Source organism: Bos grunniens, chromosome 15 (genome assembly GCF_055505025.1).
Source record: "Bos grunniens cultivar Pamir isolate PY7600 chromosome 15, Bosgru_T2T1.0, whole genome shotgun sequence".
Lineage (NCBI taxonomy): Eukaryota > Metazoa > Chordata > Mammalia > Artiodactyla > Bovidae > Bos > Bos grunniens.
Window position 1 is genome coordinate 78,278,701 of NC_141179.1, and position 11,891 is coordinate 78,290,591.

The following is an 11,891-nucleotide window of genomic DNA, read 5'->3' on the forward strand; positions in this document are numbered from 1 at the left end:
TATCTCGACCTTAAACTTGAATTATGTGATTGTCGGGGGGAACATAGGGGAAATGAAATGTTATTGAGTGCTTCCTAGATATCTAGGCCTTCCTGGTTACAGCTTGAAAATGGCAGCACGTGCTAGCATGGCAGGCAGAGAAAGTTGCGTTCAAATCCTCGCTGCGCCCCCTGCCTCCTCCCCTCTTCCCCCCCCCGCCCTGCCCCTCCCTACCTGTAAATCAGTCTGCTAGTGCTGAGGTCCGGAGAAGGCAATGGCAACAGGATCCAGTACTCTTGCCTGGCAAATCCCATGGACAGAGGAGCCTGGTAAGCTGCAGTCCGTGGGGTCGCTAAGAGTCGGACACGACTGAGCAACTTTACTTTCACTTTTCACTTTCATGCACTGGAGAAGGAGATGGCAACCCACTCCAGTGTTGTTGCCTGGAGAATCCCAGGGACGGGGGAGCCTGGTGGGCTGCCGTCTATGGGGTCGCACAGAGTCAGACATAACTGAAGCGACTTAGCAGCAGCAACAGCAGCAGCAGTGCTGAGGTCAGGATGAAGAGCCCTGTTATCAAGGATTCAGCCCACAGGAAGACTTGGGGATCTCCTTTTGGTGTTGACAGAACAGAGGCCCGAGGGGTGGGGACAGAGCAGAGGGAAGCAGGCCGCCCCAGATGGCTTTCCTTTGGGAGGTTCTGGTTTAGCAGGAGAGATAAGGTGGGCCGCTAGGTCAGCGTCAGGTCACGGATGGGACGGCCCTCAGAATAACGGCCAGGAGCTGAGACAGAAGGGAGGCCGAACAAGTTACCCTGGTCCCTGATCGGGGTTGAAGGTTGGGCACCCAGCCCGGTAGTGGGGAGGACTCCTCCTGGGTCCAGTGAGGAAGTCGCAGTCGGCAAGTTCGGTGTGTTTGTGGCAAGGTGGGCTGGGCCCAGGCTGGAAGGTATCTGGTATCTGAGTCCTTTAGACTCAGACTTGTAGAGCCTGAGGCCTTACACAAGGATTTTCTTACAGATTTTAAATACTAACTGTTGTGTGTGTGTGTGTGTTAGTCGCTTAGTCGTGTCCGACTCTTTGTGACCCCACGGACTGTAGCCCACCAGGCTCCTCTGTCCATGGGATTCTCCAGGCAAGAGTACAGGAGTGGGTTGCCATTCCCTTGTCCAGGGTATCTTCCCAACCCAGGGATCGAACCCTGGTCTCCTGCATTGCAGGCAGATTCTTTACCCTTTGAGCTACAGGGAAGTCCTAACTGTTGTTTTGTTGTTTTTTTTTCATAGTCATTTAAAAATTAACAGCTGTATTGAGATGTAATTCATGTACCACAAGAGCGTCCTTTAAAAGTCTCCAACTTGGTTGTTTTTAGTGTATTCAGAGGCAATCGTCTCTGTTACCTAGTTCCAAAATATTTGTATTACCCTGCCCCACCCCTACAAAATAAGCCCATGCCCATTAGCAATCACTCCTGATGCTTCTTCCTCCCAGCGCCTGGCAACCACCAATTTGCTTTCTGTTTCTAAGAATTTGCCTGCTCTGTGTGTTTCGTGTAAGAAGAAGTGTACAGTATTTGTCCTCTTGTATCTCTCTGGCTTATTTCACCGAGCATGATGTTTTCAAGGTCCATCCTTCTTTGTTTTTTGGACTGCACTGCACAGCTTGCAGGGTCTTAGTTCCCCAGCCAGGGCCTGAACCTGTGCCCCCTGCATTAGAAGCCCAAAGGCCCAAACACTGGACTGCCAGGGAATTCCTTCAAGGTATTCTGGAGAATAGCAGCACCTCATTCCTTTTCATGGCCAAGTAATGCTCCACCATAGGGACCCCCCCCCCACCCCAGGTGTTATGTCTGCTTTCATGAATTGATGGGCATTTGCCTTAATCCCTCTTTTCAGCTGTTGTGAATAATGCTTCTGTGAACATTTGGGTGTAGGTTTTCCCGCAGACAGAGGTTTTCATTGTGGGAGGATTATGAACTGGGGAGTGGATTCAGAGCCTTTGAGCAAGATGGTCTGTGAGGAGGCCCGTGTTGTCTCCACCCTTAAGCCAGTCCAGGGCAAGCTTAACGTTCTTCTTTTCTAAGACCCTCCGAAGCAGAGTCTGATCTTACTCCATTTTGACAGATGAGGATACTCAGGTTCAATGAGGTGAAGTTAAGTAGCCCAGCTAGAAAATGGTAGGTTTAGCTCAGCCGGCCGGCAGGCCACCTACTCCTGGAGATCAGGTTGTGGCGGTGGCCTCCCCGGGAGGCTGAGTGGCGCTGCAGAGTGGCAGGGAGTGGGATAGAGTGGGGTGTGTGTGTGCACCGGTGTGAACCAGGTGTGTTGGGAGGGGAGGCCTTGTACAGGCATCAGGGGCAGGACCTGCCGTGCAGCTGCGACAGTGGAGAGAACCCTGAGCTGGAGTCATTGAGAGCCAGTTGGATTCTTGGCACCATCTCTGTGACCTTGGGCAGATCTTGTCTCCTCTGAACTTGAACTTCCTCGTCCGGAACCTGGGGCTCTTCTCCCAGCCTCCTGCCTCCCTGAAGGCTGAAATGAGCAAGAAGCAGGTGGAGGGTGGGGAGAGAAGGGCAGAAGGGAGGCGAGGAGGAGAAAGGAAGAAGGGGGGGGACCAGAACCTGCTGGAACATGTCTGGGAGGGAGGCGGCGGGAAGGGACATGCGGCAGGTGCAGGCAGGCTCGGGAGGAGGTCGCCAGCTGGTCTGGGAGGAGGAACATCCCTGACCATCTGGGGGAGTCCTGAACCCTGGAAGAGCTCCTACCCAGAGGTTAATGAGCTGGTTGTCACCCTGGAACTGTTGATTTTTCCTAGTGTTTGAATTGGAGCTTTCGTTTCCAGGAAGAGTCTGGCACTGACCTGCCCTCAGCATCAGTGGCCGCCTCCAGCACGTCCCTTCCTCATTCTGCCTGCACATCACCTTCAAGCCACTGAGGCTTGCCCGGGTCCTTGAGGCCACTCGGGTGGCCTCTCCTATCTGGGCCTGTTTCTGTTCCAGTGGCAGAGCCGGCTGTCCCCTTTATCAGTGACTTGCAGCTTGCCGGCGTTTTGTGTAAAGCTTGTCATTGCCAGTTAGAAAATAAAGATAGAAACCTCCCCTTTGGAGTTGGCATTGCACTGACTTGCTCTTGTTCTGACTCCAGTATTTTGCTGGATTGTTATCAATCAGTCACTTTTTTTCCCCCCAAGTGTGACAAGCACATTTGTCTTAAAATGAGAAGCTAGGCTTTTATGTGATGCAAGTCAGATGATTTTTCCTTAGACTAAGAATCCTGCCCTTAACCTCTATCAGAGAATGATCTGATGTGTTCTGTTTTGTCCTGACCTTTGAGGACATAAGAGATGTGTGTTCAGTCCCTGGGTTGGGAAGATCCCCTGGAGGAGGGCATGGAAACCCATGCCAGTATCCTTGCCTCGAGAATCCCATGGACAGAGGAGCCTGGCAGCCTACGGTCCATAGAGTTACAATGAGTCGGACACGACTAAAGTGACGCATGAGGACACAGGGGACTTCGGTGTACTGTCCTTCCTCTGCGTAGTTTCTGCCCCTTTGCCTCCAGGCAGCAGCTGTTGGCTTGGGGCTGCACTTATGAGCTCAGATCATGGAGTCCAGTCACTGTTCATTTATATAATTGGTCAGGCCCAAGGGTCTCCTTCCGAGCAGGAAGGGACCTTAAGGATCACCTCATCCAAACCTTGCCCTTTGCAGATACTGAAAGTGAGGCCCCAAGAAGGGAAGCCATGTGCCCTCGGTCACACAGCTGTTCACAATGTAAGCCTGGCTTCCTGGCTCCCTCAAGACACTGTCTTTCTTCCAAACAGTAAAGCTCCCGACAGTGAGCACGCCGTGGGGCCTTCAGGGAGCATACCTATCTTTGACCCGTTTCTCTAGCAGATGCAGAACTGGTTTTCTGGAGGTGAATTCTGTCACATGCTTGGCGATCTGCTGGGGAGAAGTCCATGTTTTCTGCGGAAGAGTTGGAGGTGTCCACTGGAGTCTGCACTTTTTGCCATCTGGGGAGAGATTGAGCGTGCTTAGATCGTAAAGGTGTTGGCTGCCAGATGGTCCTCACCTGTACCCCCAGCTATTGCATTTATATCTAATAGAGCAGGGGTTCCCCAACCTCCAGAGTCAAAGACCTGATGGTCTGAGGTGGAGCTGACGTCATAGTAACAGCAATGAAGTGCCCAATATGTGTCATGTGCTTGAATCATTCCAAAACTATCACTCCTCCCAGTGCATGGAAAATATGTCTTCCACGAAACCAAAAAGGTTGGGGACCACTGTAATAGAGAACCCAGCCCAGCAACCAAAACTGGGGGCGCTGAGTTGGGAAAGAAAAAGAGTGGTGTTTCTTTTAGAATAAAACTTGCTGATGTCGTTTTGAAAGTCATTGTCTTACTCATCCTTGCTGGAGATAAGTCACATAATGGGTGGTATCTGGGGTGCTGTTTCCCCCGTGAGAGCACAGTGAAGTGAACCTTGTGTGGGCTGGTTGGTTAAAAACCCAGAAGCCATGGGTTGGAAACAACCGAAATGTGAAGCATTGGGGGAGCTGCTGAAACTGTGCGCTGCCCTGAGGTCATCACAGATGCTTTGAAAGAATGCTCTGCGAGCTGGGAAGATGTTCATCACGTAAGATACTTGAAGGTATGAGCTACAAAATAAGGTAAAGCAGAAACATTCAACCCGACTTCAAACTCAAAAACGTGTTTTGCAAGGATACAGCAGTACACCATAGTGTGTTTTTTTTTTTTTTAAAAAGAAAAATACAACAACCAAAAAAGCAAGTTAGGCAGGCCTAGGCCCCTTGGGCGAGTCATCAGACCTTCCAAACTCAGGCTTCTCATCTGTAATTTGGGAGATGTTCCTTGCCTCTGGGTTGTGGGAGGAATTCAGTGAGCTATTCGGGCCTTCAGAGATAGGGCTTGCCTCCGCCTCTGGTCTTGGACCTGAAGTCTTCATGCTGTTGTCGAGTGATTGGACCAGACCCAATTATCTGCTGCTTCAGGCCCATCAGAGCTCCCAGGGCCTTCTGGATCCTGGACCTGCATGCTGGGGGCTCACACCGTCACTTTGCTTGTTGTTTCCTCCACGCGCTGTGCCCTTTCTGGCCACCAGGGCCGTACACGTGCTGAAGTAACTCTTGTGTTTCTGTCTTCCTGAGTAGACTGGCTTCCACCCGGGGCACCGTGTGCACAGGGCCTGGGGCCCAGGAGGTGCTTAGTCCAATGTTTGTCAACTGACTTGAAGAGATGGGACTTGAATTAGGCCTCTAAGTGCAAAGTGGGGCTTGGTGATCGAGGTTGGAGCGTCATCCTAGGAGCCAGGCAGGGCAGAGGGCAGTGGTGGTCATCACTCCTGCCTGTTCAGGGACCAGACCAGCTGGGCACAGCAAGGGATTGACATAGGCACAGCCTGCCTTTTTTTTTTTTTTTTTAAAATTTTATTTATTTATTTATTTTTGGCTGTACTGGGTTTTCACTGTTGCATGGACTTTTCTCTAGTTGGGGCCAGCAGGGGCTTCTCTCTAGTTGCGGGCTGCCAGCTTCTCACTGGGGTGGCTCCACTTTGTCGTGGAGCAGAGCTCTGAGGAGTGCGGGCTTCGGTTGTTGTGGCTCCCGGGCTCTAGAGCACTGGCTCAATAGTTGTGGTGCCTGAGCTTAGTTGCCCCGTGGCATGTGGGATCTTCCCAGATCAGGGATGGAACCCATGGATCCTGCATTGGTAGATGGGCTGTTTACCATGGAGCCAGCAGGAAAGCCCCGAGGCACAGCCTGCCTTTACTGTTCATTGTCACTGGGCATCACTGCCCTTTGTAAGACATTCAATGGGTCAGGCTCGATCAGTCTTGCTGGCTTTTGTACCTTGGGGCTGTGTGTGCTTGCTTATAAGAGAGACCCATCAAGACCAAGCCTGTGGGGTGGTCACATATGTATGGAGGCTGCTGACATCCTGCACAAGGTGAGACCCAGCTGGACCTGGAGGCAGGAGGCAGCCTGGGTTCTCTGTCTCACTTTACCACTTCCCTGGGCTTCTTAGTGGTAAAGAACCCTCCTGCGGATGCAGGAGATACTAGAGACGCGGGTTTGATATCTGGGTCGTGAAGATCCCCTGGAGAAGGGCAAGGCAACCTACTCCAGTATTCTTGCCTGGAGAATCCCATGGACAGAGGAGCCCTGTGGGCAGGCTACGGTCCATAGGGTCACAAAGAGTCACACATTTCATACAACTGAAATGACTTAACACCCCCACACCCCCCAGTTACTAGATCATGTCTTGAGTGGAGTGACTTCAGGAATGAAAGCAGTGCTTGCCAGCACGTCCCGAGTGCCATCTACGCACAGTTATCTCATCTAGTTCTTATGGCAGTGGTGTAATTCCGAACGTGTCCAGTCGCACGTGTGTGGTTGCTGTCCGTGAGGCAGCAGGGAGAAGTGGGGACTCAGAGAATCTGCCCTGTTTGAAGGGGAGCCCTCCCCTTTTTAAGAGGACACATTAAAATGCGTCAGGCAGTTTTTTGGTTTCTTTTGGCCAGACAGCTTATGGGTTGCTAGTTCCCTGACCAGGGATCAAACCCAAGTTCTGCCAGTGGCCAGTGAAAGTGTCACATCGTAACCACTGGACTGCTACAGAATTCCCTTGTTGTTTTTTAAAATTGCAGTAAAATATACGTAACATAAAATTTAGCATTTTAACCATTTAAAAACTTATTTAAAAGTTTGTATTTATTTTGTACGTTTCAGCCGTTTTTAAGTGTACAGTTCAGCTCTGTGGGCACTCACTGTGTTGTGTGCCCTCCACCACCCTCCATTCAGGCCCTGTATTTTGTGCTTTATAAACACCACCCCACTTAATCCTCACTAAACCTGCTGAGATAGCTCCGATTTTTAATCCTCATTTGAGAATTGAGGAATTTGAGCCACGGACGGGTTAAGGCACTGGTCAGTGTTGGAACTGGAATTCTAACCCTTAGGGGACCCAGAGTTGTCAGTTACTCTGATTCTTTTTTTTTTCTTTCTTTTTTTCCAGAAAAGCTGGAAATAGCTTTAAATGTTAAAACTCCTGCTTTTAAAAAATATTGACTCAAACTAACCAAACAAAGCACCACGGAGGCCAGACAACAGCCTCTTCGTTACTATCTGGGCAGGGTTCTCCTGGTAACTCACTGACACCCATCCCGCCTGCCTCCAGGAGGCATTGGGATGGTCGATGGGCCAGGTGCTTCCCGGGTGACGCTAGTGGTAAAGAATTCGCCTGCCAACACAGGATATTTAAGACATTGATTCGGTCCCTGGGTCTGGAAGATCCCCTGGAGGAGAGTATGGCAACCCACTCCAGTATTCTTTCCTGGAGAATCCCATGGACAGAGGAGCCTGGTGGGCTACTGTCCATGGGGTTGCAAGAGTTGGACACGACTGAGACGACTAAGCACACACACACACACACACACACACACACACAAGGAGATAATGTAAGTAAAACTTTGGGTAGCTTGTGAGGAGCAAGCAGGATGTCTGATTTGGGGGTTAGTAAGAGTAGCTAAATACGCATATTGAGTGCTCTGTATGTGTCAAGTCCTGTTCTTTCGAGAGCCCTCCAGGGTCGGGGTATTGTTCCCCTCCTTTTTCAGATGTGGCACAGACAGGTCAGGTACCTCTTCTGAGGTCAGGAGCGGTGGAGTCGGGATCCGAACCCTGGGAGTGGACTCCAGAGTGGGGCTCTGTTACCACTGTGCTTATTGCCTTGGAGCCCAACTCTGAGGAATTACCAGGGAAGGGGAAGTGATGAGCTTCTATTTAAAGCCCAGAGCAGGGCCAGACACTTTGCCAGGCACCTTCTCTCACTTTATTTCATTTCACTCTCACAACAATCAGGTGGAAACTGAGACTCAGAGAGGTCTAGTCACTCTCCAAGGTCCCATGGGGAGAGAGTGCCAAAGCTGGGATTTGAACTTGGATCTGAGAGACTGCAAAGCCTGCACTATGCTTTCCTCTCCTTGAAAAGTGGAAGTTTAGTCTCAGTCAAGTCTGACTGTTTGCGACCCCATGAACTGTAGCCCGCCAGGCTCCTCTGACCATGGAATTCTCCAGGCAAGAATACTGGAGTGGGTAGCCATTCTCTTCTCCAGGCGATCTTCCTGTCCCAGGGATCAAACCTGGGTCTCTTATGTCTCCAGCATTGCAGGCAGATTCTTTACCATCTGCACTGTCAGGAAAGCCTTTCTTCTTCATGGAAAGGTAGTAATCAACTAATTTTCAGATTTAAAAAATGTATCTGCTTAAGGGAAGAGCGCTGAAAAGTGCAGTTAGAAGGTTTAGGGCGGCTCAGGGGAAGCCCCCGAGAGCAGTTTCCCTCACATGTGTTTAGGTGGCTCCTTGGGGGTCATGCGAGTCCAGATCTGCTGCAGTTTGGGGGCATGCGACAGGGAGCGTGGAGCTGGGGTGAGGGCTCTGCTGGCCCCAGTTTCCTCTTTTTTTTCTTTGTTTGGAATTCTGCTAACAACCCTGTAAATTAGCTTGTTTGGATCCACATCCTCCCTCTAAGTGGTGCTGATTGAAGGAACCACAGCCCCAAGGTGGTGTTTTCAAGGTTGGCATCTCAATGGCTTGGTGGGAAGGTCTTCAGCCACTGTGTTGATGGCCCCTCCTCTTTATTCAGCACGGTCCCTCGAGGCTGGCCCATACCAAGCCCTGTGCTGAGTCCCCGGGGAGTGAAAAGGCGGGGGACGTCCCCGTAGTCAAGGACTGAAGTCAAGGACCTCGTGATCCAACGCAGGAAAGAAGGAGCTGCTGCTCTGCCTGTTGTAACAGCCGATTAGCCATCAGAGAGGACCTTCTAGGCAGCAGGAACCACACGGGCAGATGAGGGACGTGCAGGGCATAGGGGAGAGAGACATGTCGGCCGGGCCTTGGAAGAAGAGAGCTCATGGATCTCACCCACCTTTCTGTCCCTGGCGCTTAGCCCTGGACCTGCTCACCAGGCTTCTGAGAATGATTCAGGGTTGTATTTGAGCTGTCAGGCCCCAGTGGGCAGAAGGTAGATGACAAGAGAGAGATGTTAAACCTTTGGGTTCATGTGCACCTGGCCACTTTGATTTCTTTCAGACCCATGGACTGGGCAGCTAGAAGTAGGAGGACCGTGACTCTGTGGCTATGTGGGTCCACGCTAGGCGAGGACCACAGGCCACAGCCTGCCAGTGGCTCAGAGGGCTCAGAAGGTCAAGGCCAGGGCTCAGTTAGAAGCCTGGGTCGGTACTTGGTCCTCAGTGCTAGGTAGGCCCTTAACAGCTGCTTCTCAAATGAGTGGATGGACACCAGCACCCACCCGGGATGGATCCAAGTCTGGGAGCAGCCCTCTGCTGCCCGGAAGTGCTCAGTAAATGCTCATTAGTCATTTCCTGCCTGGCAAGCCCTGTGGGTGCCCAGGAGAGCCCTGGTTTACTTGAGGGAAGGGTCATTCAAATGACCTGGCCTCCGGCCCGCCCGGCTCTCTGGGAGCTCAGGGCAGGGTGGCACCTGTGGGCGTGGCGGCGGGAGCAGCAGCCAGGGAAACCTGGTGCCAGGTGGCCTCTCGGCTTAGTGAGCTAAAGGGAAACACGTGACGCGCCCTGCAGGCTGTCCCCCGGGACTCCTGGACGGACGCCCGCCCTGGCCTCCTCTCCCTGCACCCTCTTCCATGAACGTGCTGCCCGCCCTGGGGGGTTGGGGGATGGTGAGGACCCTTCCCTGGCCCCAGACTCAGATCTTTGCTTTGACATGGGTGTTTCTCTGCAGGCTGGTGACCCTGAGCCAGGAGGCTGGGAGTTGGTCTTGCTGAATAAGCGGGTTCTGGAATGTTCAGGGGGTAGCCAGAGTGTCCATGTGTCCAGACAAGAGGGAGCTGCTTAGGTCTGAAGGATCCATTCAATTCTTAAAAATGCCATGTGTTCCAAAGTCAATAGGTGGTGGTGGTGGAGGGGGTTGGCTTGGAGACCAGGGATGCTCTTTGTTCCCTGGCGGTTATGGGACCATCTCTTATCTCTGGGGTGGCCTGCTTTTCCTTCTTAGGAAAAGTTTGAATCCCCTGGGGTCATGAGAACACTTGTGAGTCTATTTCCATTCTGTGGGGGGAAAAGAGGTTTTTGGTTAAGAAAATTTGGAGAACTCTGGGCTAAACAGAATCAAGCAGATGTCTTTCTTGCAAGACTTCCAAGAACCTTCTGTGTGCTTCTGACTCTGAGAGAAGGGGGGGATATAAAATGCTTATTTCCCCCAGTTTTTTGTTTTACCTCATATCTGTTTATCTGTTATTAGAAATACCTCAGGAGGCTAATGTTTTCAGGAACCTGCTGCAGGAAATGAATCAGTCAATTCAGCAAACGTTTACTGGGTAATTACTATGTGCCAGTGGCCATCATAGATGCTTGTGATAAGTCAAGGGCAAGTCCAGACCTAGAGCCCTGTGCTGGAGGAACTTATCTCCTTGTGGAAGTGATGACGTGATCTCTGTGGAGGACCTGCTGTGTGTCAGCCTGTGAGTTATCACACGTTATCCCGGGTAACCCTCACAACAGCCTGGTTGGGTAGATGGACCACTTTACAGTTTAGGCTGTAACCGAAGCTCCCAAGGGTAAAGTGACCGCCCTGCTTGGGCTGAGTTGCAAGAGGAGCTGGTGAAGTGAGGAACACCGGGCAGAGATTTTGGGGTCTGTGGCGAGGATCTGTTGCTATCCTCTGGTGTTCGTTTTTGAAGGTCTGATGGAGAAACTTTCCCAAGAGTCTCTGAATCTGACAGGGGAAGACGTGCGTCTCCTGAACAACTGGTTTGTTTTTCTCTCTGGGCACTGAGGATCTCATGACTGATCGTGTTTCCTTTTGGCTTTGGTTACTAAGCACCTGAGGGCTAGGTGTGTGACCTGACTTGACACTTGTGCAGAAAGAAACTGACCATACGGTATACTTGTCTACGTGTTGGTCTTGCCTCTGGCTTTATTATTTTCCTTATGCTTATTTTTCTCTTGGCCTGATTCCCTTGACTGTTTATTTTATTCTTTGGTGTTGTTTGTATTGTTTGCTGTAAATACCTGGTGGGTGGGTATAACTAAATTTAAAAAATGCTGGTCAGGTGCGTTGTGTCAGATCCTCCAGCTAGCTGGCCAGGGGAGGCAGGCTCCACCTCTGTCCTCCACACCCTGTGTCTTTCCGGATGAGGATCCACCAAGACACAGTTCTATTTGCTTTTGCAACCACCGTTCTGTGGGTTTCAGCAGAAACCAGGCTGGCTGAATTGGAGGTCTTGAGTGGCTTGAATTGACTTGCATGTCACACATGTGGCTTGAGCAAGACTCTGGGCTGTGGATCCTTTCTTGATGAGAGCTCCTCAGCCTTCCCTTCCTGCTTGTGGTTCGGAGAGTTCCCAGGGGGACAGACCCTCTCCCCGCCTTGGACAGACAGATGAGCACCGGATGCTTTCTGCAGCTACCTCTCATTCATTATCCTCATGGCAACTCTGGAGAGCGTCAGGAGGAGCAGGTGGTATTGATGAGAAAACAGGCCTGGAGAGGCTAAAGGACTGCACCCACTGGGGGACACCTGAGCCTGCACCGCGACGTAAAACACCACGCGGCCCCTGGGAGAGCTCCCTGAACCCTCCCTCTGTCGGCAGCGTGGGAGTGGGGAAGAGCTTAGGACTTGGGGTTTGGATCACATTGGGCATGAGTCTGGCACACACAGCTGTGCATGCCTATGGGTAAGTCACTTTTCCTGAGCCTCAGAAGCCTCATCTCTAAAGTGGGCACCCTAATTCCTGCCCTGCCAGCCTCACTGGATGAAGGAGGAGGCGAGCATGGAAGCATTTGTCTGGTGTTAGCTACTGTGCGTGTGTGCTGTGCTCCATCTTCACCGCGCTGGTGATGGAGAGGGTGGCGATAA

At 51.5% G+C, this 11,891-nt stretch overlaps 1 protein-coding gene across 3 annotated transcripts in view; it reads left to right on the plus strand.

Moving 5' to 3' along the window:
* PTPRJ (protein tyrosine phosphatase receptor type J) overlaps window positions 1–11,891 on the plus strand; it is a 182,427-nt gene that overhangs the window by 20,487 nt on the left and 150,049 nt on the right. Inside the window, exon 1 of one of the 3 annotated variants that reach the window (XM_086341689.1) lies at window positions 11,051–11,709. The exons of the other annotated variants lie outside the window; for them this stretch is intronic. The gene's annotated coding sequence lies outside the window, so the exon portion shown is untranslated. Of the gene's footprint in view, window positions 1–11,050; window positions 11,710–11,891 lie in introns of those variants that run through there. 3 annotated transcript variants of the gene reach the window in all.